General features: G+C 42.6%; 2 long non-coding RNA genes across 9 annotated transcripts in view; one reads left to right on the top strand and one right to left on the bottom strand.

The window, feature by feature from the left end:
• The window catches only part of LOC134917643 (uncharacterized), a 51687-nt gene that overhangs the window by 18537 nt on the left and 6794 nt on the right, over positions 1–26356 (top strand). Inside the window, exon 6 of one of the 5 annotated variants that reach the window (XR_010177420.1) lies at positions 24738–24877. The exons of 2 other annotated variants lie outside the window; for them this stretch is intronic. This is a non-coding gene — a long non-coding RNA (uncharacterized LOC134917643). Of the gene's footprint in view, positions 1–21443; positions 21751–24737; positions 25069–26356 lie in introns of those variants that run through there. 2 more of the 5 variants (XR_010177423.1, XR_010177422.1) reach the window with 2 other exon arrangements.
• The window catches only part of LOC134917674 (uncharacterized), a 166775-nt gene continuing 146868 nt past the window's right edge, over positions 6450–26356 (bottom strand). For 3 of the 4 annotated variants that reach the window (XR_010177428.1, XR_010177425.1, XR_010177427.1), the window contains one exon: positions 6450–6882. This is a non-coding gene — a long non-coding RNA (uncharacterized LOC134917674). Of the gene's footprint in view, positions 6883–15017; positions 15117–26356 lie in introns of all 4 variants that reach the window. The other variant, XR_010177426.1, reaches the window with a different exon arrangement.

A 26356-nucleotide genomic window follows, 5' to 3' on the forward strand; every position in this document is an offset into this window, starting at 1 on the left:
TTCTGAGAGACTCAGGTAGAGGGCACCGCAGTAGTCTAGGCGTGAAGGCACAAAGGCATGTAGGAGTAAAGGAAAAGAATGCAAGATTCTCGCTATGTTCCTTATAGAGTATAATAGAATGAAGATTTTGATTATGGCTGAGACTTAATGTGACGTGCCAGCTGAGTGCTTCAAGATCTACAGAAGACAATGCAAAATGTGTTTAGATGCAACATCTAAGCAGCATTGTAGAAATTTCCAAGATTTCTCTGATTCTGTGTGAATGCATCTAATTGTGTCTTACATAACTTTTTCTTATCAATTTTCCAGTCTCACACTTTATCCAGTTAAATGAGGAAACAGATCTATTTACAGGTGTACCTTTCTAGCTTGGTCCCCAGGAGGAATCATTTGTTAACCAAAATGAAATGATTGTTCATCCTAGTAATATGAAGAGCTTAAACTAAAAGCTTCGCCACCATCCACATATCATACTGCAAGTGCAGAGTTCAGTCTTTAAAAACATGCATTGGTAATCAATTCCCTTGTTGATACAATTAAATAACAGTTACTAAAAATAAACACTTTATTATTCAGTGGCATTCAGCATCATTAATTAACCATTCATTATTAATTTAAGTGTACGTGCTCCTGTACAATAGTCTGTGTACAGAGACTGCTTATCAAAATTGTATTTTAAATCACTGTACGAAGATAACTGTCTGCTCCGAGTCCGGCTCTCTCGTCAGGCAGCTCCAAGACTCACCACATGGACGTAACGCCCTCACCAGTCTGTCGTTATATGAATCTGCATACCTTGCATATGTGTCAGGCCGGCCCTGGTACAGGTTGAGTATCCCTTATCCAAAATGCTTGGTACCAGAGGTATTTTGGATATGGGATTTTTCCGTAGTTTGGAATAATTGCATACCATAATGAGATATCATGGCGATAGGACCCTAGTCTAAGCACAGAATGCATTTATGTTACATATACACCTTATACACACAGCCTGAAGGTCATTTTAGCCATTATTTTGTATAAGTTTGTGCATTAAACAAAGTGTGTCTACATTCACACAATTCATTTATGTTCCATATACACCTTATACACACAGCCTGAAGGTCATTTAATACAATCTTTGTAATAACTTTGTGTATTAAACATAGTTTGTGTACATTGAGCCATCAAAAAACAAAGTTTTCACTATCTCACTCTCACTTCAAAGTCCGTATTTCGGAATATTCCGTATTTCGGAATATTTGGATATGGGATACTCAACCTGTAGTAGGCTTATGAAGCGTCTGAGTTATAGATGTAAGAACAAGAGGTTTATATAAATTGATATTTGTTAATGGGAACTTTATAGTCTTAATTTTTACCTGGAGGTGCTTTGGCCTATATATAGAGGTCCATATCATGATCTCCATAATATAGCAGGATATGACCCCAATACATCAGAGGCCCCAACTCCCCAATCCACCGGCACACTGATCGGCGGGCCTCGATAATCTACAATCCTTCTGGGAAATTAAACATGTTAAAATGCCCAATTTGTCAATCCTGCCCAATTTCAATCGGGATGGGGGAAATCTGTATTTTTAAATGATTAATATTTCCCATCCCCCAACACGGGCGTCGGGGGATTGGGACATTGCCCTAATATATCTGTAATGTATGGCAGCATACGTCCTTAACACCTGCAGCTGTTAAGCCTACAAACTTTAAAAATCATTTGCACTCAACTTAATACTAGAGATTTGCGGGTTCGGTTCTCAGAGAACCGAACCCTACCGGACTTCACGCTCCGAGCCCGGATCCGAGTCAGGCTGGGGTTCTCTCACCTGACTCGGAAACCAGAACGAGGCAAAACATCATCATCCTGCTGTCGGATTCTCGCGGGGTTTGGATTCCATATAAGGAGCCATGCGTCGCCGCCATTTTCACTCCAGCATTAAAGAGAGTGTACAGAGAGGACGTGTCTCCGTTCTCTTAGTGTCCTCGGTGTCCATGTCTTGTGCTGCATCTGTCCAGTCACAGTGGTTGTGTCCTCTGCTGTCATATGTCCAGTGCTGCTGTATAGGGTGTTGTGTTGTGCGGCATCAGTTCAGTGGTGGTGTATTGTGCTGCAACAGTCCAGTCACAGAGGTATCCTCTGCTGCCATATGTCCAGTGCTGCTGTATAATAATAATAATAATTAGTCCCTTACAGTGTTGCTGTGTTGTCCTCCATCAGACCAGTGGTAGTGTCCTGTGCATCAGTCAGTCCAGTGACCAGTCACAGTGGTATCCTCTGCTGCCATATGTCCAGTGCTGCTGTATAATAATAATAATAATAACAAGTCCCTTACAGTGTTGCTGTGTTGTCCTGCATCAGACCAGTGGTAGTGTCCTGTGCATCAGTCAGTCCAGTGACCAGTCACAGTGGTGTCCTCTGCTGCCATATGTCCAGTGCTGCTGTATAATAATAATAATAATTAGTCCCTTACAGTGTTGCTGTGTTGTCCTGCATCACACCAGTGGTAGTGTCCTGTGCATCAGTCAGTCCAGTGACCAGTCACAGTGGTGTCCTCTGCTGCCATATGTCCAGTGCTGCTGTATAAGTCCAGTCAATTGCAGTGGTGCTGTGTTGTCCTGCATCAGTCCAGTGGTGGTGTCCCTGTGCTGCCGTATGTGTCCAGTGGTACTGCCGTATGTGTCCAGTCCTGCCATAAGTCCAATGGTGGTGTCTTGTGCTGCCATAAGTCCAATGGTGGTGTCTTGTGCTGCCATAAGTCCAATGGTGGTGTCTTGTGCTGCCATAAGTCCAATGGTGGTGTCTTGTGCTGCCATAAGTCCAATGGTGGTGTCCTGTGCTGTATATTATTTACTCCAAATAAAAGGGTTATATACATCACTAATAATAATATAAGTAATGTGCACCGGACATTTTTCGGGTTTTGGATTCGGTTCCGCGGCCGTGTTTTGGATTCGGACGCGTTTTGGCAAAACCTCACCGAAAATTTTTTGTTGGATTCGGGTGTTTTTTTCAAAAAACCCTAAAAAACAGCTTAAATCATAGAATTTGGGGGTCATTTTGATCCCATAGTATTAACCTCAATGACCATAATTTCCACTCATTTCCAGTCTATTCTGAACACCTCACAATATTATTTTTAGTCCTAAAATTTGCACGAGGTCGCTGGATGGTTAAGCTAAGCGACACAAGTGGCCGACACAAACACCTGGCCCATCTAGGAGTGGCACTGCAGTGTCAGACAGGATGGCACTTCAAAAAAATTGTCCCCAAACAGCACATGATGCAAAGAAAAAAAGAGGCGCACCAAGGTCGCTGTGTGACTAAGCTAAGCGACACAAGTGGCCAACACAAACACCTGGCCCATTTAGGAGTGGCACTGCAGTGTCAGACAGGATGGAACTTCAAAAAAATTGTCCCCAAACAGCACATGATGCAAAGAAAAAAAGAGGCGCACCAAGGTCGCACCACAGGTATAGAATGTAGATGGATAGTATACTTGATGACAGAGGTAGGTACAGCAGTGGCCTTCCGTACCGTACTGCTATATATACTGGTGGTCACTGTGTCGGCAAACTGCAAAACTAAAATGCACCACAGGTATAGAATGTAGATGGATAGTATACTTAATGACGACACAGAGGTAGGTACAGCAGTGGCCTTCCGTACCGTACTGCTATATATAGTATACTGGTGGTCACTGTCAGCAAACTGTAAAACTAAAATGCACCACAGGTATAGAATGTAGATGGATAGTATACTTAATGACGACACAGAGGTAGGTACAGCAGTGGCCTTCCGTACCGTACTGCTATATATAGTATACTGGTGGTCACTGTCAGCAAACTGTAAAACTAAAATGCACCACAGGTATAGAATGTAGATGGATAGTATACTTAATGACGACACAGAGGTAGGTACAGCAGTGGCCTTCCGTACCGTACTGCTATATATAGTATACTGGTGGTCACTGGTCAGCAAACTGCAAAACTAAAATGCACCACAGGTATAGAATGTAGATGGATAGTATACTTAATGACGACACAGAGGTAGGTACAGCAGTGGCCTACTGTACCGTAATGCTATATATTATATACTGGTGGTCACTGGTCAGCAAAACTCTGCACTGTACTCCTCATATATAATATTATACTGGTGGTCCCCAGTCCCCACAATAAAGCAGCACACTGAGCACAGATATGGAGTGTTTTTCAGGCAGACAACGTATATTGGTGGTCACTGTCAGCAAAACTCTGCACTGTACTCCTGCTATATAATACAGCTGCTCCCCAGTCCCCACAATTAAGCAGTGTGAGCACAGATATATGCAGCACACTGAGCACAGATAAGGAGCGTTATTTTCTGGCAGAGAACGGATAAAACTGGTGGTCACTGATCAGCAAAACTCTGTACTGTACTCCTCCTATATTATACAGCTGCTCCCCAGTCCACCCCACAATTAAGCAATAAAGCACAATCAAGTTCAACAATAACGGAGAGGACGCCAGCCACGTCCTCTCCCTAACATTTCCAATGCACGAGTGAAAATGGCGGCGACGCGCGGCTGCTTATATAGAATCCGAATCTCGCGAGAATCCGACAGCGGGATGATGACGTTCAGGCGTGCTCGGGTTAACCGAGCCCAACGGGAGAATCCGAGTATGGCTCGGACCCGTGTAAATAGGGTGAAGTTCGGGGGGTTTCGGTTTCCGAGAAACCGAACCCGCTCATCACTAATTATTATCCAAATCATTTTTACAGGGTTTGCTCTGTGTGGTGTAGGGGTACGCTCGCCTGTGCTGCATATTATTATAATAGCTTCAAATAAAAGGGTTTTTATTATCCAAATTAATTTTACAGGCTTGTGTGTGTGTGTGTGTGTGTGTGTGTGTGTGTGTGTGTGTGTGTGTGTGTTTGATTTAGGGGTACGCTATCCTGTGCCACCAATATTGTGCGTGTATTACATCTGGGAAAATTCCAGCACGTCCCATGTTTGTGCCGCACAATTGTGTCACTTAGCTTAGTCATACAGCCACCTTATTGCACCTCTTTAACTTCTTTGCGTGATGTGCTGTTTGGGGCCTAGTTTTTGAAAAGTGCCAGCCTGTCTGACACTGCAGTGCCACTCCTAGATGGGCCAGGTGTTTGTGCCACACACTTGTGTCGCTTAGCTTAGTCATACAGCTACCTCATTGGACCTCTTTCTTCTTTGCATCATGTGCTGTTTGGGGCCTATTTTTTAAATCTGCGATCCTGTCTGCCACTGCAGTGCCACTCCTAGATGGGCCAGGTGTTTATGCCGCACACTTGTGTCGCTTAGTTTAGTCATACAGCCACCTCAGTGCAACTTTTCGGCATAAAAACAATATTGTGAGGTGTCAGGTGTTCAGAATAGACTGGAAATGAGTGAAAATGAAAGTTATTGAGGTTATTAATACCGCAGGATCAAAATTACCCCCAAATTCTGTGATTTCAGCAGTTTTTAAGTTTTTTTTTAAAAAAAAAATCATCCAGATCCAAAACCAGAACACGTAAGTGTGGTTTTGGCAAAACCAAGCCAAAACCAGAACACGAGCGGGGAAATAGAACGAAAAGACAAAAAGTGCCCGCCGCACATCTCTACTTAATACCTAAACCCAACTAATATATGCATTCTTTTCATATGTTCTAAACATAATTCATAATAAAGAAAGTATGAACAAATTGTATGTATTGAAGAATATTTATTTTAAAAAACAAGTTGTATGAATGGAGAAAGCATAACAGCATAATAGAATACATTGCAACTATTGCATACAGTAGAACTACACACTGCATGAAAATAGACAGAAATGGGTGTAATTACAATATATGCACAGTGAGTCTGACAAATCAGGCAGCAGAAAAACAATGGAAGCTTTACCTTACATAACAGAAATAGTTACTGTCCAAAAACGAAAATTCCCAGTCATTCAGTGGCAGATAAGAGCTGTCTTTTACGTTGTAAGGACTTCAGGGTTTATGACCCAAGAGTCCTACTGCACATGTGCGACCCTCAGCCTGTGCATGAGCAAGTTGGGTCAGAGAGGGATCCTTCGGATTCTACTCCGGGGAACTCTGCTTTAAAAAGCCGATGAGCTTCTATAAACAATTATTATGCATATGGGATTGTGGCTAACCTCAGTTTGGACACATTTTTAGGGATGATACATCCTGCCCTGGGAATGCCAACTGCAGTGAAGCAGCTGATCACTATGGGAGTAGGTGGGGCAAGGATTGGTTTCTCTGAGAATCAAGTTATCATGACCCCTCTCCGTCAGAGGCAAATGTAGGGGTCAGGCCACCCCTAGGCACAACATTATTGGTTGCCCCTCATGATGTCACTGCCCCCTTCATGGTAGAGTCTCCCAACTGCAAGAGCAATGCTAACCTTACCCCAAACCCCCCCCCTTCACCACCACAATGTACTGACCATTTCCCCCTCCTCCCTCACCGGTTACAAAATAAAAAAAATAAGTTGTAATGACAAAAAAAAAATCATCTGACCTCCTCTGGCCATTGGCCTAGCAGGACTCTCATGCAAGTGAGTATGCTGTGCCCCCACCCCCACCCCAGCAAGTTTCACCCCTAGGTACATGCCTCATGTGCCTAGTGGGAAATCCGCCATTGCTTTCTGCCACATCTTACTACGTGGTGGGATGAGGAAGGGTGATTTACTCTTCTGTGAGACCTTTGCATTCTCCAAAAAGTTTGGAGTCTCCTAGATATTCCAGGACAGTAGGCAAGCATGCACTGGTGGCCATTCTTCTGATGGTTTTGAATACTTTGATGGGCTTGCCTCTTCCTCCTCCACAGGCCTCTCCAACAATGTGCCCTTGTCTCTTCTTGGGCCTTTGCACATACGACTCCTGTAAAACATGAGTGACTACACGTTTTTATACTGTCAAATAAAAAGCAACACAACTGTAAATTTCAGATACAAAGATGCATAGTTGTCTTTTCAGGAATTTCTCCAGAATTTTGGGGCACTCTCCCACCTTCCAGGTTAGTGTGCAATGCTACTGCATTCCACGTTCTTCTCCAGTGAAATTGGCGGGGATGGGAGAGGGTCATGACACAATTCTCACTATTGTGGTCCCATCCCAATGATTGTTTCATCATCTGGTTGGATAAATGTAGCCTCTCTGGACATTGTTTAATCTCATCATGACCCCCTATCATCTACAACCACAAGGATATAAGAGTTGGTTCCAGCAAAATTACACATTACACATTGCAATTTGGATTATGCACAGTATTATTCAGTTTCATTGATCAGTATGGGAAAATACGTTCTTTAGTTCTTTGTGTTTACAAACGGTTACTACTCACATCAATACTACTGACACCAATGGTTACTACTCACATACAACTACAAAAGCCCAGTTACTTAACCAGGGGAGTGGTATATGCCAGTGCGTGTATGTAGGTACTGGGTAGCGCAGGATGCTGTAACAGTGGTTATATTGCTAGTAAAAACTAGTGATGAGCGGGTTCGGTTTCTCGGAAACCGAACCCCCCCGAACTTCACCCTTTCTACACGGGACCGAGCCATACTCTGTTTCTCCCGTACGGCTCGGGTAACCCGAGCGCGCCCGAACGTCATCATCCCGCTGTCGGATTCTCGCGAGATTCGGATTCTATATAAGCAGCCGCGAGTTGCCGCCATTTTCACTCGTGCATTGGAAATGTTAGGGAGAGGACGTGGCTGGCGTCCTCTCCGTTATTGTTGAACTTGATTGTGCATTATTGCTTAACTGTGGGGAGGGCTGGGGAGCAGCTGTATAATATAGGAGGAGTACAGTGCAGAGTTTTGCTGATTAGTGACCACCAGTTATCCGTTCTCTGCCTGAAAAAAACGCTCCATATCTGAGCTCAGTGTGCTGCATATATCTGTGCTCACACTGCTTAATTGTGGGGACTGGGGAGCAGCTGTATTATATAGCAGGAGTACAGTGCAGAGTTTTGCTGACAGTGACCACCAGTACACGTTGTCTGCATGAAAAACACTCCATATCTGTGCTCAGTGTGCTGCTTTATTGTGGGGACTGGGGACCACCAGTATAATATTATATAGGAGGAGTACAGTGCAGAGTTTTGCTGACCAGTGACCACCAGTATATAATATATAGCATTACGGTACAGTAGGCCACTGCTGTACCTACCTCTGTGTCATCATTAAGTATACTATCCATCTAGATTCTATACCTGTGGTGCATTTCAGTTGTGCAGTTTGCTGACAGTGACCACCAGTATATATAGCAGTACGGTACGGAAGGCCACTGCTGTACCTACCTCTGTGTCGTCATTAAGTATACTATCCATCTACATTCTATACCTGTGGTGCATTTTAGTTTTGCAGATTGCTGACAGTGACCACCAGTATATATAGCAGTACGGTACGGAAGGCCACTGCTCTACCTACCTCTGTGTCATCAAGTATACTATCCATCCATACCTGTGGTGCATTTCAGTTGTGCGCAGTATATATAGTAGTAGGCCATTGCTATTGATAGTTACTGGCATATAATTCCACACATTAAAAAATGGAGAACAAAAATGTGGAGGTTAAAATAGGGAAAGATCAAGATCCACTTCCACCTCGTGCTGAAGCTGCTGCCACTAGTCATGGCCGAGACGATGAAATGCCATCAACGTCATCTGCCAAGGCCGATGCCCAATGTCATAGTAGAGAGCATGTAAAATCCAAAAAACAAAAGTTCAGTAAAATGACCCAAAAATCAAAAATTAAAAGCGTCTGAGGAGAAGCGTAAACTTGCCAATATGCCATTTACGACACGGAGTGGCAAGGAACGGCTGAGGCCCTGGCCTATGTTCATGGCTAGTGGTTCAGCTTCACATGAGGATGGAAGCACTCATCCTCTCGCTAGAAAAATGAAAAGACTTAAGCTGGCAAAAGCACAGCAAAGAACTGTGCGTTCTTAACATAGAAACATAGAATTTGTCGGCAGATAAGAACCACTTGGCCCATCTAGTCTGCCCCTTGTTTTTTTTTTTTTTTTTGTTTTTTTTTTTTATATTATTTTTATCTCTAACCTTATTTGATCCTTATTTCTTTGTCAGGATATCCTTATGTCTATCCCATGCATGTTTAAATTGCTCTACTGTCTTAGCCTCTACCACCTCTGATGGGAGGCTATTCCACTTGTCCACTACCCTTTCTGTGAAATAATTTTTCCGCAAATTTCCCCTGAACCTCCCCCCCTCCAGTCTCAGTGCATGTCCTCGTGTCCTATTGCTTCTCTTCATTTAGAGAATGTTTCCCTCCTGGACTTTGTTAGAAACTTTCAAATATATCAAGGGTTTTATCATGTCCCCCCTTTCCCTTCTCTGCTCCAAACTATACATATTGAGATTTCTTAGTCTTTCTGGGTATGTTTTGTGATGTAGGCCATGCACCATTTTAGTTGCCCTCCTTTGTTCTTCTAAATCACAAATCCCCAAGGAGAGTCCAATTGTGTCGGTTGCGATGCCTGACCTTTCCAACACTGGACGGGAAGAGCTTGCGCCTTCCACCATTTGCACGCCCCCTGCAAGTGCTGGAAGGAGCACCCGCAGTGCAGTTCCTGATAGTCAAATTAAAGATGTCACTGTTGAAGTACACCAGGATGAGGATATGGGTGTTGCTGGCGCTGGGGAGGAAATTGACAAGGAGGATTCTGATGGTGAGGTGGTGTGTTTAAGTCAGGCACCCGGGGAGACACCTGTTGTCCGTGGGACGAATATGGCCATTAACATGCCTGGTCAAAATACAAAAAAAATCAGCTCTTTGGTGTGGAATTATTTCAACACAAATGCAGACAACAGGTGTCAAGCCGTGTGTTGCCTTTGTCAAGCTGTAATAAGTAGGGGTAAGGACGTTAACCACCTCGGAACATCCTCCCTTATACGTCACCTGCAGCGCATTCATCATAAGTCAGTGACAAGTTCAAAAACTTTGGGTGACAGCAGAAGCAGTCCACTGACCACTAAATCCCTTCCTCTTGTAACCAAGCTCCTACAAACCACAACACCAACTCCCTCAGTGTCAATTTCCTCCTTACCCAGGAAAGCCAATAGTCCTGCAGGCCATGTTACTGGCAAGTCTGACGAGTCCTCTCCTGCCTGGGATTCCTCCGATGCATCCTTGAGTGTAACGCCTACTGCTGCTGGCGCTGCTGTTGTAGCTGCTGGGAGTCGATCGTCATCCCAGAGGGGAAGTCGGAAGACCACTTGTACTACTTCCAGTAAGCAATTGACTGTCCAACAGTCCTTTGCGAGGAAGATGAAATATCACAGCAGTCATCCTGCTGCAAAGCAGATAACTCAGACCTTGGCAGCCTGGGCGGTGAGAAACGTGGTTCCGGTATCCACCATTAATTCAGAGGCAACAAGAGACTTGATTGAGGTACTGTGTCCCCGGTACCAAATACCATCTAGGTTCCATTTCTCTAGGCAGGCGATACCGAAAATGTACACAGACCTCAGAAAAAGACTCACCAGTGTCCTTAAAAATGCAGTTGTACCCAATGTCCACTTAACCACGGACATGTGGAGCAGGGCAGGGTCAGGACTATATGACTGTGACAGCCCACTGGGTAGATGTATTGCCTCCCGCAGCAAGAACAGCAGCGGCGGCACCAGTAGCAGCATCTCGCAAACGCCAACTCGTTCCTAGGCAGGCTACGCTTTGTATCACCGCTTTCCAGAAGAGGCACACAGCTGACAACCTCTTACGGAAACTGAGGAACATCATCGCAGAATGGCTTACCCCAGTTGGACTCTCCTGGGGATTTGTGACATCGGACAACGCCAGCAATATTGTGCGTGCATTACATCTGGGCAAATTCCAGCATGTCCCATGTTTTGCACATACATTGAATTTGGTGGTGCAGAATTATTTAAAAAAACGACAGGGGCGTGCAAGAGATGCTGTCGGTGGCCCGAAGAATTGCGGGCCACTTTCGGCATTCAGCCACCGCGTACAGAAGACTGGAGCACCACCAAACATTCCTGAACCTGCCCTGCCATCATCTGAAGCAAGAGGTGGTAACGAGGTGGAATTCAACCCTCTATATGCTTCAGAGGATGGAGGAGCAGCAAAAGGCCATTCAAGCCTATACATCTGCCCACGATATAGGCAAAGGAGGGGGAATGCACCTGACTCAAGCGCAGTGGAGAATGATTTCAACGTTGTGCAAGGTTCTGCAACCCTTTGAACTTGCCACACGTGAAGTCAGTTCAGACACTGCCAGCCTGAGTCAGGTCATTCCCCTCATCAGGCTTTTGCAGAAGAAGCTGGAGACATTGAAGGAGCTAAAACAGAGCGATTCCGCTAGGCATGTGGGACTTGTGGATGGAGCCCTTAATTCGCTTAACCAGGATTCACGGGTGGTCAATCTGTTGAAATCAGAGCACTACATTTTGGCCACCGTGCTCGATCCTAGATTTAAAACCTACGTTGTATCTCTCATTCCAGCAGACACAAGTCTGCAGAGGTTCAAAGACCTGCTGGTGAGAAAATTGTCAAGTCAAGCGGAACGTGACCCGTCAACATCTCCTCCTTCACATTCTCCCGCAACTGGGGGTGCAAGGAAAAGGCTAAGAATTCCGAGCCCACCCGCTGGCGGTGATGCAGGGCAGTCTGGAGCGAGTGCTGACATCTGGTCCAGACTAAAGGACCTGCCAACGATTACTGACATGTCGTCTACTGTCACTTCATATGATTCTCTCACCATTGAAAGAATGGTGGAGGATTATGAGTGACCACATCCAAGTAGGCATGTCAGACAGTCCGTACGTATACTGGCCAGAAAAAGAGGCAATTTGGAGGCCCTTGCACAAACTGGCTTTAGTCTACCTAAGTTGCCCTCCCTCCAGTGTGTACTCCGAAAGAGTGTTTAGTGCAGCCGCTCACCTTGTCAGCAATCGGCGTACGAGGTTACTTCCAGAAAATGTGGAGAAGATGATGTTCATCAAAATGAATTATAATCAATTCCTTCGTGGAGACATTCACCAGCAGCAATTGCCTCCACAAAGTACACAGGGACCTGAGATGGTGGATTCCAGTGGGGACGAATTAATAATCTGTGAGGAGGGGGATGTACACAGTGAAAGGGGTGAGGAATCGGAGGATGATGATGAGGTGGACATCTTGCCTCTGTAGAGCCAGTTTGTGCAAGGAGAGATTGATTGCTTCTTTTTTTGGTGGGGGCCCAAACCAACCAGTCATTTCAGTCACAGTCGTGTGGCAGACCCTGTCGCTGAAATGATGGGTTCGTTAAAGTGTGCATGTCCTGTTTATACAACATAAGGGTGGGTGGGAGGGCCCAAGGACAATTCCATCTTGCACCTCCTTTTTTTTCTTTCATTTTTCTTTGCATCATGTGCTGTTTGGGGACAATTTTTTTGAAGTGCCATCCTGCCTGACACTGCAGTGCCACTCCTAGATGGGCCAGGTGTTTGTGTCGGCCACTTGTGTCGCTTAGCTTAGCCATCCAGCGACCTCGGTGCAAATTTAAGGACTAAAAATAATATTGTGAGGTGTTCAGAATAGACTGGAAATGAGTGGAAATTATGGTTATTGAGGTTAATAAAACTATGGGATCAAAATGACCCCCAAATTCTATGATTTAAGCTGTTTTTTAGGGTTTTTTGTAAAAAACACCCGAATCCAAAACACACCCGAATCTGACAAAAAAATTTCGGTGAGGTTTTGCCAAAACGCGTCCGAATCCAAAACACGGCCGCGGAACCGAATCCAAAACCAAAACACAACACCCGAAAAATGTCCGGTGCACATCACTAGTAAAAACGTGTCTCACTGGAGCCAAGTGAAAGACTACTATCTCCCAATGCGGCACTCTCACAGTCTTAATATGGCTCTGCATTTAATCAGTAGTAGCATAGGCGGTCATCTTGGTACAGGGAATGAAGATTTCCTGGTGAAGCAGCAACATAAAGTCTGTGCAGTAGCACACTCCACTTTTAACATCTCTGTGTTACATGAACATTTAAATAAAGCTTTCTCATAGAGCCCTGAAAAGGAAACCAGATTAGACACAAGAAAACATCAACATATCATGTGACTTTGATACATTCATCTTAATAAACATGTCAGCAAGCAAGCATCCTCTCACAGTCTCGACTCACAAACTCAGGACTGCTCTCACTCTCACAATTCTGGATGTCTTCCTCACTTGTGACCAAGGCCATCTTTTCATATGGGCTCAGTGGACAGTTACTCAAGGGCCCCAGGAGTCTAAGGGTTGTAGGCTGATAGTTGAAGGTCCGCTTTTTCCTGGGGTACCAAATTTTTTAAAATCGGGCCTGGGGAACTGGAGATGAACGACTTCAAATCAGTGGTCCCCATCCGAGCCTGTAAGTTACTCTTCCCAGCCAGATATCTCAGGTTCCAATTGAGGTTTTTATGAGAGTATATGCCAAAATCTGGGACTCTTCCCGTTCGGTAGGCACTGGCTGCTTGTCTCTATTATGCCCAGAACCACAGATATCAGCCTTCCAGCAGCCGGTCCCTGCTCCAGCTCCATACACCTGGTATGCAGTTTTATATTTTTGTTGGTGGATTGCTCTGGCTACTGAACTCTGATCCCCAAGTCTCCAGTGCCTCCTGAAAGGTGCGGACTCTCTAGCTTTTTATCCCATTGAAAGCTAAGAAATCTATTTCCAGGAATTGGAGATATCTGCAGTCAAATAGCTGCCCTCCCACCGGAAAATGATGAATATTAAGCCCACTCCACTATCCACCTCTTCCCTGCGTATTTAATACCCCCTACCACCCTGGAAGTCATGTACCAGGGCCCCTTTATTCAGCATAATACCCCCTTCTACAGTTTAGTGTTCTCCCTCATGTCCCATCTCCCACCAGCTGTGCAGTAAAGGAGTAATTAGCAGATGTTACTGCCCCAGGTCCTACATGCTGAGCAGAAGATAGAACAACTCCTACTGCCCGTGGGACATGAAAGCTGAAGCTGATAGCACCCCCCACCTCTACTGCTGTTAAGATGGCCCTGCTTGTGACCTTTATATCTTGCAAAGTCCATTTTCCTATCTTGAATTTCTATTCACACCAATCAGACTTTTGGGTATGTTTACTAAAGGTTGATTTTAATCCACTGTGATCTATTTCAGATCGATTAAAATCGATCATAATTGATGTTGAGCTTCCAGGACTAAAACACACATTTACTAACAGGTGATTTTTTTTTTTTTATATTCATTTTTAAAAGTTAGTAAATGTATATTTTAGCCCTGGAAGCCCAACATCGATTAAAATGGATTTTTAATCGATCTGAAATTAATTAAATCAGTATACAATGGGAAAGAGGCACAGGTGCACTATCTCACACTAGCTCAACCTGTAATAACAAAAGGCATTTAGCATAATCCTGGCCAGGGCTATGAGCTTACCCACTGCGCCAAGGTAGGTTAATTAAAATCAACCTTTAGTAAATATACCCCTTTTGACTTTGGCTTCTGGCCATCTTGAGGCTCACTGAATGCAATATTTGCAAATTCTTCATCATATCTCTTAGGTGACTTGCCGATATTTGATACTACAGTACTTTCTCCTCTTAGATGCAGAGGAAGCAACCACTACAGTAGCCAACACCACTGGGTACCATATGCCAACTTACTGCCTGAAGTTCCATAACATCCGACAGGTAGGCAACTCCTGCAGGTAGTGAGAGATAGCACACAGATATTATAAAACATAAACATCAACTTAGTAACCCTAACCACCACCATGGGAGATGTCAAGTGTACCAGGAAAAAAAAATAGGAGCCGCATGCGACCAATACCAGCCTTATAAGAGGTGCTAAGAACAGAAATAAGTATCTCTTAGATTATAAGACGTATTGTTCCTCTATATATACTTGGTAATTACCTAAAAAGAGCGCTATGTGGAGGAAAACTAAATTGTTTAATTAAAAAGTAATTATATATAAAAATAAATATACATGAAGACAATAAAAATCTTACCTGAAGCGGCTAAAGATAATACCCACATGATAAATATAGCCTACATGGAACCTCTGTAGTAGGTTTCCCAGTTACCAGTCATCCATAGTGGTGATATCACTTTAAAAAACAAATAGAAGTCACTTATACCTGAGGCATTTCCAAAAATAATCCATACATAGCCATAAATAATGTGCTTGATCTTTGCACATAAGTGAGTTTCCAAATGTAATTATACTAAGTATACTAAGTATCTCATGGGAATGCAAATGTCTCTGATGTTTCTTATATAGGTAAAAAGTGTTTAAACTAGAGATGAGCGGGTTCGGTTCCTCGGGATCCGAACCCCCCCGAACTTCACCCATTTTACACGGTTCCGAGGCAGCCTCGGATCTTCCCGCCTTGCTCGGTTAACCCGAGCACGCCCGAACGTCATCATCCCGCTGTCGGATTCTCGCGAGATTCGTATTCTATATAAGGAGCCGTGCATCGCCGCCATTTTCACTCGTGCATTGGAGATGATAGCGAGAGGACGTGGCTGCGTTCTCTCAGTTTCTGTGTTCAGTGTGCTGCAAATATCTGTGCTCAGTGTGCTGCAAATATCTGTGCTCAATGTGCTGCAAATATCTACGTTCTCTGCCTGAAAACGCTCCATATCTGTGCTGCATTGTAGGAGGATAGTGCAGAATTTTGCTGACCACCAGTATATATGTATGTATATATATATATAGCAGTACGGTACAGTAGTCCACTGCTCTACCTCTGTGTCGTCAAGTATACTATGCATCCATACCTGTGCTGCATTTTAGTTGTGCGCAGTATATAGTAGGACAGTGCAGAATTTTGCTGACCACCAGTATATATATATATAGCAGTACGGTACAGTAGTCCACTGCTCTACCTCTGTGTCGTCAAGTATACTATGCATTAATACCTGTGCTGCATTTTAGTTGTGCGCAGTATATAGTAGGAGGACAGTGCAGAATTTTGCTGACCACCAGTGTGTGTATATATATATATATATATATATATATATATATATATATATATATATATATATATATATATATAGCAGTACGGTACAGTAGTCCACTGCTCTACCTCTGTGTCATCAAGTATACTATGCATCCATACCTGTGCTGCATTTTAGTTGTGCGCAGTATATAGTAGGACAGTGCAGAATTTTGCTGACCACCAGTATATATATATATATATAGCAGTACGGTACAGTAGTCCACTGCTCTACCTCTGTGTCGTCAAGTATACTATGCATTAATACCTGTGCTGCATTTTAGTTGTGCGCAGTATATAGTAGGAGGACAGTGCAGAATTTTGCTGACCACCAGTGTGTGTGTGTATATATATATATATATATATATATATATATAGCAGTACGGTACAGTAGTCCATTGCTCTACCTCTGTGTCGTCAAGTATACTATCCATATGTGTGCTGTTTGGGGACTATTTTTAAATCAGCCATCCTGCCTGACACTGCAGTGCCACTGCTAGATGGGCCAGGTGTTTGTGTCGCCCACTTGGGTCGCTTGCTTAGCCATCCAGCGACTTTGGTGCACCTCTTTTTTTCTTTGCATCATATGCTGTTTGGGGACTATTTTCTAAATCGGCCATCCTGTCTGACACTGCAGTGCCACTCCTAGATGGGCCAGGTGTTTGTGTCGGCCACTTGCAGGGTCGGACTGGCCCACAGGGGTACCAGGGAAACCACCGGTAGGCCCCACTGCCTGAGGGCCCAATCCTTCCTCTAGGGATCAGGTTCCAGACTGTGCACTTGTATTATACATGGTAGATATGTTGCATTACACTGCACTAAACTATTGTGTATTTCAAGAATCAGTGGAGGCTGGCCACACCCCCTTTGTAGGATGGCCATACCCCTAAGCATGGGCCCCTACCACTGCATTCCCCCGGTGGCCCATCATGCCCCAGTCCGACACTGGCCACTTGGGTTGTTTAGCTTAGCCATCCAGCGAACTTGGTGCACCTCTTTTTTTTTTCTTTGCATCATGTGCTGTTTGGGGACTATTTTTTAAATCGCCCATCCGGTCTGACACTGCAGTGAAACTCCTAGATGGGCCAGGTGTTTGTCAGCCATTTGGGTCGCTTAGCTTAGCCATCCAGCGACCTTGGTGCACCTCTTTTTTTTTTTTCTTTGCATCATGTGCTGTTTGAGGACTATTTTTTTAAATCGGCCATCCTGTCTGACACTGCAGTGCTACTCCTAGATGGGCCAGGTGTTTGTGTCGGCCACTTGGGTCGCTTAGCTTAGACATCCAGCGACCTCGGTGCAAATTTTAGGACTATAAATAATATTGTGAGGTGTGAGGTGTTCAGAATAGACTGGAAATGAGTGGAAATTATGGTTATTGAGGTTAATAATACTATGGTATCAAAATGACCCGCAAATTCTACGATTTAAGCTGTTTTTGAGGAGTTTTTGTAAAAAAATCCGAACCCAACAAAAAAATTTCAGGGAGGTTTTGCCAAAACGCGTCCGAATCCAAAACAGGGCAGCGGAACCGAATCCAAAACCAAAACACAAAACCCGAAAAATTTCCGGTGCACATCACTAGTTTAAACATATGAGAGCGGTATAATTCAGCCACTTTCCATAGACATTTGCAATAAGCCGCTGGAAAATTGGAAATGCATCCCCAGTCCAAACAGTTTGTACCTGCCTAGAGCCATTGCTCATACGTATTTTTCACTGCCGCAAACTCAGTGTTTCCCACAGCCAGTCACTTTTATCTGTACTTGAAGGGTCTTATCACTGACGAATCTGTGTAGCAGACAGTGCTTATGGCAGGTATAGCAGTGTGGACAGGGGTGTAGGAGATCTTTGTGGACCCCACAGCAACATTTTGATGGAGCCCCTGTCCAAATGCTTCTAGAGAGAAACTTCTCTACAGCAGTTGTTAATTTTGTGCCCAATCATTTTCTGAACCATAGAAATGTGGTAGCATTGGTGCCCTAGTTTATTTTATAAACCATAGTAGTACCCTAGTTTACATTGTCACATTGTAGGGTTGCTTGTAGCTCCATACACATTATTGTTCCCAGTTCATATTATGCCACATTACAGTGTCCCCAGATCATATAGTATGCACTGTAGTGGCTCTACTACATATTGTGACACATTACAGTGAACAGTTCATATTATGTAGCATTATAATGCCCTCCAGTTCATTTTATACCACATTACAATGAGCAGGTCCAGGGGCATATATAGACATATTGTAGATATATTGTAGGCCCCAAGGCAAAGGACCACTATGTATCTACCAATGGTGAAAAATGTATAGAACACATGTAACTTTGACAGGGAAGGTGGCCCCCCTCAGTTATCGGCCCCATAGCAACTGCACTCCCTGCACCTATAGTAGATAGGCCCATAAATGTGGCTCCCGATGCAGTAACAATCTTACACACCTCAACCAGGTATACAGCTTGAAGATGAGATACACCTTACGCATTTCTGCGCTCAGGTGAACAGTGGTTTCATCAGAGGGAATAACCAACAGTGCTGGTGTGGATAGACATCAGGAACCAACCATTAAATCAATCACTCTATGCCGGAGTTGTGTGCATTAGAGGCTCAATAGCACTCAGAATTTCCAAAAAATATATTAAAAAAGACCACATAGTCTAAGTATTTCATAACCAGCGATGGTCTTTATTATATTCTGTGGGCCCAAATTTAAATTATCACATTCCATAATACCACCAGATTAAAATAAATCCAAATTAAGATGATGATGATGATGATGATGATGATGATGATGATAATAACAATAATACAGTAATAACACCCATAAGTACAGTATACTTGACCAAAAAATATACAGAAAAAGTAAGCATAACCATTATAAATCAACTATGCCCATTTAATTCCTGTGTGGGTAATGTACCTAATGTAAATATTCAAAAGGCTTCGCGTTTGCGTAGTAGTCAGTGATGTGCAAGCAGGGGTCGCAGAGCCTCACCTGTCAAACTCCATTATACTCCAGAGTTTTTATTAATCATTTTTATAGAATAATACAAAGAAGATATTTCTAACTTATAAATATCATCTTTGTATTATTCATATCATCTTTGTATGGAATACATACAATTTACCGGCTGACGAGATGCCAGCTGTCAGTATACCAACAGCGGCATCCCATCTGCCGGAATCCGGGCAGCAAGTCCCCTTGCGGGCTCGCTATGCTTCGGGCCCAGTGGCATGCTGCGTCTGCCTCAGGTTATATTCCCACTTAGTTGGTATCGTGGACCCACCAACCAAGTGGGAATACCTGGAGGTGGTCAGGATTCCGGGCATCAGTATTTCACCTGCTGTCGGGAATCCGGCGGTCTACTGAACACCGGTATCCCGGCAGCCGGTATTTTAACTGAATCCCCTTGGTATTATTCAAATCCATTTTTTATAGTCAAAACTAACTAACAATCAAATATGTGTAATATAAATCAGGCTCTGATGCTAGCCAGTTCCTCCACAGCCATTAACCTCACTGATAGTAGTGCATATGTATCACCACCCCTATGAACTTAAAGATGTGCTGGTAGCACCATTGACAGAATTATTCAACCAGTCATTAGCTACAGGAGTAATTCCAGAGGATTGGAAAAGAGCAAACGTAGTCCCACTGCACAAAAGTAGAAGCAAGGAAGAGGCAAACGACTACAGACCAGTGAGTCTTACATCAGTAGTAGGGAAATTGATGGAAACACTCTTAAAAGAAAGAGTTGTAGATTATCTTAAATCCGGCAATTTACAGGATCCCAAACAGCATGGATTCACTGGGGGGAGATCATGTCAAACAAATCTTATTGACTTTTTTGACTGTGTGACTAAAGTGATGGATAAAGGTGGAGCCATGGATATAGCTTATCTAGACTTTAGTAAGGCTTTTGACACTGTTCCACATCGCAGACTGCTAAATAAACTTGAAAGTTTGGGATTGGATATTAGGATTATTGAATGGATAAGATCTTGGTTGAAGGATAGAAAACAGAGAGTTGTGGTAAATGGAGTGCATTCACAGGAGGGAAATGTTACCAGTGGAGTACCCCAGGGATCTGTACTTGGACCAGTGCTTTTTAATATCTTTATTGGTGACATTGCAAATGGCATTAAAGGGAAAGTATGCCTTTTTGCACATGACACAAAGGTATGCAACAGGGTAGACACACCAGGTGGGGTAAAACAAATAATTGAGGATCTAGGTAGACTAGAGGAATGGTCAAGAGTGTGGCAATTACAGTTTAATGCCAAAAAATGCAAAATCATGCACTTGGGTCTCAAAAATCCAAAGGCTAAATATAGTATTAATGGCACTATACTGGAAACTACTGAGGAGGAAAGGGATCTAGGAGTCACTATTTCAGATGACTTAAAGGCAGGTAAGCAATGTAACAAAGCAATGAGGAAGGCTAGTCAGATGCTTGGCTGCATTGGGAGAGGAATCAGCAGCAGAAAGAAAGAAGTAATAATGCCACTGTATAGGTCATTGGTACGGCCTCATCTAGAATACTGTGTTCAATTCTGGAGGCCATATCTTCAAAAGGATATTAATACATTAGAAACTGTACAAAGAAGGGCAACTAAAATGGTGCATGGCCTACATCACAAAACATACCCAGAAAGACTAAAATCTCAATATGTATAGTTTGGAGCAGAGAAGGGAAAGGGGGGACATGATAGAAACTTTCAAATATATCAAGGGTTTTTTCAAAGTCCAGGAGGGAAACATTCTCCAAATGAAGAGAAGCAATAGGACACGAGGACATGCACTGAGACTGGAGGGGGGGAGGTTCAGGGGAAATTTGCGGAAAAATTACTTCACAGAAAGGGTAGTGGACAAGTGGAATAGCCTCCCATCGGAGGTGGTAGAGGCTAAGACAGTAGAGCAATTTAAACATGCATGGGATAGACATAAGGATATCCTTACAAAGAAATAAGGATCAATTAAGGTTAGAGATTAAAAAAAAAAAGGGGCAGACTAGATGGGCCAAGTGGTTCTTATCTGCCAACAAATTCTATGTTTCTATATGTACAGTATAACCGGAATATCCTCAATTCCAAGTATACTGAGAACACTTAAATTACCTTTGTGTTCCTTCAATACATAAAAGACTGTCATGAAGACCCACTTCCCAACATTACTTCTATGCTCTAAAAAAAAATATGAGGACTTTGTATGGTGCGACCGATGTACTGAATTCCACATACACACAAAATCAGATATATAAACATGGAGGAACAGTTTAAAATAAATTGCTCAATAAGAAACTTTGGACCTAAAGAGAGAGAACTAAATTCAAATTAATTTGCTTGTGTCCAATAAACTGACACGTAATACACTTATTTCTACCATATCTAAAACAACCTATTGGTCTCCAAGGTAACCATGTTATATTATATCTATAGATCATCATTTATAAGGGGAGTTGCAAGACCTTGTCAGCCAACCTTCCAGTTTCAATGTATCCAGGACTTGACCCAACAACTGGCTCTAAAGAGTCTAAGCCTGATGGTGTAGAGGGCCTGCAGGCCACAGTGCCCTGGCCATATTAAGGCAAGTAGAGAAAGATACATTTAATATTGGCCTAGTGATCAAAAAAAATGCAAAATGTCCAAATACTGGGCAGGGTGAGGGTGTTGTTTAGTATTGTCCTAGAAACAATTTATCTTGTCTTTAGTTTTTAATCCATTGTGAAAAGTGCAAAATTACATGATAATTTAATTTAGTACATATACAGATTTTTATAACGTCCTTAACAGATAAATGTATGTTGTTATCTAAGCATTAGTCTGATTTGTTGTAAGTAGAGACGTTGCATGTGTTTTCTCTTTAAGATGATTCACTAAGTGCATATAAGAAATTTGTCTCCAGTGCATCATATAGGTAGAAACCAAAGAGTTAAACATTTAATTTGTCACCTAAAAAGAACTTAATTGGATATTTGTTTTATGAAGGTCAAAAGCCATGTATAGTGATAAACAGGACATGAAAATAATTACATATAACATATTGAGAGAACACATGTGCAAGGTGATTGTAATAATTAACATGCAAAGTCTGCTTATATTTACAAAATAAAAAAAAGTATAAGTTTCTGAACAACTAACCTGACAATAATTGCAGCAAGATGAAATGAGAGTGCAATTGTTTAATTACGGGGTGTGGTCAAATTCTCAATTGGTGAGACACAATAGATACAACCAAAAGAAAAAGCATTAGCTTACCTGTCAGAGTGCATCACCCGTGCTGTAAAGCGGCACAAACATGCGATCACTCAATCAGCTGATAAGGGTGTTTTTAATGTCGGCAGCACTGTCGGGTGTGCCAGTGATTTGGCAATCACCCAATGGGAATCTGTGATGTCATGTTCCCATTCATCAATATCATCATGTTGTATTTGCATCTACCCCGTCTCATTGATTGCATATATCCGCAAATGGCTTTTCTGCATAGTCACCCTTAGTGAACATGGATTCTTCGTTCGCAAGGGTTGATACATGCATAATGGTTCTGCATATTTACATGTGGGCATGCGCTGTAGTAAACCATGCAAGATACACTAAACAAACAAGACTCGTTCTCACTTGGACGACAAGGTGACACAGTTCTATAGTTTCACTGTGTAATGCACACAAGCCCTTTTATATTGTCCACTCTGGGGAATCATTCACACCCAAATGTGAAAGACTTTTGGATACGAATTACATCAGATCTATCAAATCATTAAACCATTATACATATACTATAAATTATTGTGTATTCATAATATAAAATGTGTTATATAAAATAATTGAATTGGATTTCCTGGTACTTTAGGTCCTAAATAGCCCAGTCAAACACTGCTTATGCAGTGAATCTATTGAATGGAATAGCAATCAGTGGATCATCTATAGATTACTTTTGACAGTGACCTTCAGACGTTCTCATATGACTGGAATTTGTCAATCATGAGTTTTATCATTCACATGTCTAGACCAACCAGAAGCCAATCAGGCACTAGACCATCCAAGAATGCTATGCACAAATGGGCAGTACAGATTGTGTAATCTTTAGCATTACTGCCTTATAGAAACATAGAATTTGATGGCAGATAAGAACCACTTGGCCGTATAGCCTGCCCTAAACACATGTGCATGCACATACATACATACATACATACATACATACATACATACATACATACATACATACATACATACACACACACTAGGGTTAATTTTTTTTACTTTTCTTGTTGGGAGACAATTAACTTACAGTACCAGTTTATTTTTGGATTGTGGGAGGAAACCGGAGTACTTGAAGGAAACCCACACAGTGAAGCAGGCATGGTGCCAACCATTACACCATCTGTGCTGCCCTCACAACACTGAGGTCATGGGTTTGTTTCCCATCACTGTGTGAAGTTTGTATATTCTCCCCATGCTTGTGTGGGTGACCTCCATGTACTCCGGTTTCCTGCCACAATCCAAAAATATACTGGTAGGTTAATTAGCTCCTGTCAAAAAATAACTCTAGTCCATAAGTATGTGCATGTACTTGTGATTAGGACAGGCTAGATGGGCCAAGAGGTTCTTATCTACTGTAAAACTTCTATGTTTCTATGTAGTTAATCAGAACATTCAACAGCATTAATAAATCTGTAGCCAGATGGAGCAGCAGAACATTTCAGAGCACACTAAAACCAGAAGCCAATCAGATCATTAGACTGTTCATATCTTCCCATATGATTCCTACTGCCCACTCACCAAATTAGGTTCCAATGTATAGACAGACAATGTCTAGGTCGACCATCATTAGGTCTTCCCCATATGGTTGATATGCATTATGTCGACAGGTACAAAAGGTCGACAGGTTCAAATGGTCGACATGGCAATGGCTAAAACATACAGTCGACACAACTTTTTAAGGTTTTTTATTTTATTTTTTTGTTTGGGTTTTTTTTTTATACCTTTTTCATACTTTACCATCCACGTGGACTATGATTGGGACTAGTAACCTGTGCCAAGTGCAGCAGTAGCGGAGCGAGGCACCTCGCCCAAAGCATGGCTAGATAAGCACGCCATACAAGGGGACGCAGTCCACTAACTGAAGTTCCCTGTGCTCTGAGGGTGAAAGTGACTAAATAAATAAATGTTGTATTGACCATTTTCCATGTCGACCTTTTGTACCTGTCAACCTTTTCCTGTGTCAACCTTTTGCCTGTGTTGGCCTAATACATGCTGACTTTTTGTTAGCGTCAACCTAATGCATGTCGGCCATATGTGGTCGACCTAGACATTGTAGATCTTCTATAGCACACCTCATTAATTACTCTTTCCAAACCTAATCCGGCTTTCTTTTCTCACCTTTCCTGCTCTCCTCCTCTAGCCATTTCCTTTTACAGTCATTCGTTCAAGAAAAATATTAACATTTAAAATTCACTGAAACAAATTTGAAGTACAGTCACAACTTCCATGGTGCGTGACATTTTAATTGACATCCAATATGTTTTGGAATACTGAAAGCAGAACTCTTTATTGTTGAAGAAGCAGGAATGAGCAGTTTAATCTCAGGAAAAGTAATTTCTTTCCCAATGATGTTTTACTAAACATAATGATCACATTTGTTACTTTAATTTGCCACGTGGATTAGAAGTGCATAATGTCCTCCATTTACGTGCATTAATAACATACCCACACACAACAATCTTTGTCTTACAGAATGACATATGGTTGGAACAGCTTAGATCCTGAAAAACCAACATATAAAATGGAGTTTAAGAAAGTAGATTCATACGGCTGAACTCCAAGGCATGCACAAGCGGAAAAGTCATTTTTTAACTGCTAGCATTGAACGCCAAGTAAGAAAGGAGCCTTCAAAATGCAAATGATAAATGTTAGCTTTGAAGGGGATATAGAACTACAGCAAAGCTTTCGATCATTAGATCTAAAAATAAAATGAATGGGAGCTATTAACTTCTGCATGAACTGAACTGTGTAGTTTTAACAGTTTCAAATTTACAAACTCAAATTCAAGACTTATTTGTAAATTAAAGTTACCGCCACAACTGTTTGTACTGTAGCAATGGCGGATCATGGCATGGCTTCAAAAACAAACGCATATAAGGTAAATGAGAAATGGAGGTCAAAAGTGTGAAGTCACCATATGCACAAATGTAGGGAAACAAATGTAGCATGTCTTTAGTCTTCACATGATGTGCATGCCTTTAGTTCTTGGTACAGCTAAACCCAAGCTGATTTATCCATGATAGGCGAATATTCATAGGTAACAACTTGTATACATGTTTTATTATATTACACCACAGAGGAAAGGTCCAGGTTACCATTACAGCCATTCATACAAATTTGCAAAAACACTGAACACTGCCATAGAGTGTTTGCATTTGAAGGCATATGTCTCTGTAGTGTGAGCACCTGTGTACCTATAGTACTGTCATTTTCTTCCTTAGGGGGAGATGTACTAAGCCTTGGAGAGAGATAAAGTGGAGGGAGATAAAGTACCAGCCAATCAGCTCCTACCTGTCATTTTTCATATACAGCCTGTAACATGGCAGTTAGGAGCTAAGTGGCTATTACTTTCTCTCCAGGCTTAGTACATATGCCCCTTAGTGAGATGGTTACAAAAACTAATAACAATAGTAATAATCAACAAGGGCAGCATTTACAGTACAAACATCCATCATCTACCCAATCCAGGGTGGGATGTACTATCACTGATCCCAGGTCATCGCCAGTCAACGCAATGATGCTAATCGCATATGTACTAACATATGCGATTAGTATCGCAAAGCGATGCCAGGGGTGTCCTGCGATCAGTGATGGTCCACAGGACAAGGTTTGTGGTGGCTTCCATCACCTCCCAGCCCTGGGAGGTGACGTGTGCAGGGAGTCCCTGTACTAGCGCAGGTCAGGGGCGGAATGTGGCGGAGGTACGAAGCCCATAGGCTTCTATGGGTTATCGCCATCAAAAGATGGCGATACCCCTGGCGGCGTAAACCCAGCAGTGGGGTCTTAGTACATATGAAAATGCAGTAAAACCCCCGAAAAAGTGTTTTTCCGCATTTTCCCTTTAGTACATCCCGCCTCCATTGAGAACAGGAATATTTATGAAGTTAAAAAGAACATTTTAATATTCGTAGGGCTAGGCAAGTCCATTGATGTAACTAGGTGTGCGCAAACAGTGACATTGCATAGAGCTCAGGGCACTGGGGGTGGCGCCATCGCTGCCTCATGGTCCATTGCTACCAGCTAGCAGGGTGCCTGGATCAGAACCCTGTATCCCTGATGCAGTGCATCCTAAGGACGCTTCGGCAGTGTTG

This window comes from Pseudophryne corroboree, chromosome 1 (assembly GCF_028390025.1).
Source record: "Pseudophryne corroboree isolate aPseCor3 chromosome 1, aPseCor3.hap2, whole genome shotgun sequence".
Lineage (NCBI taxonomy): Eukaryota > Metazoa > Chordata > Amphibia > Anura > Myobatrachidae > Pseudophryne > Pseudophryne corroboree.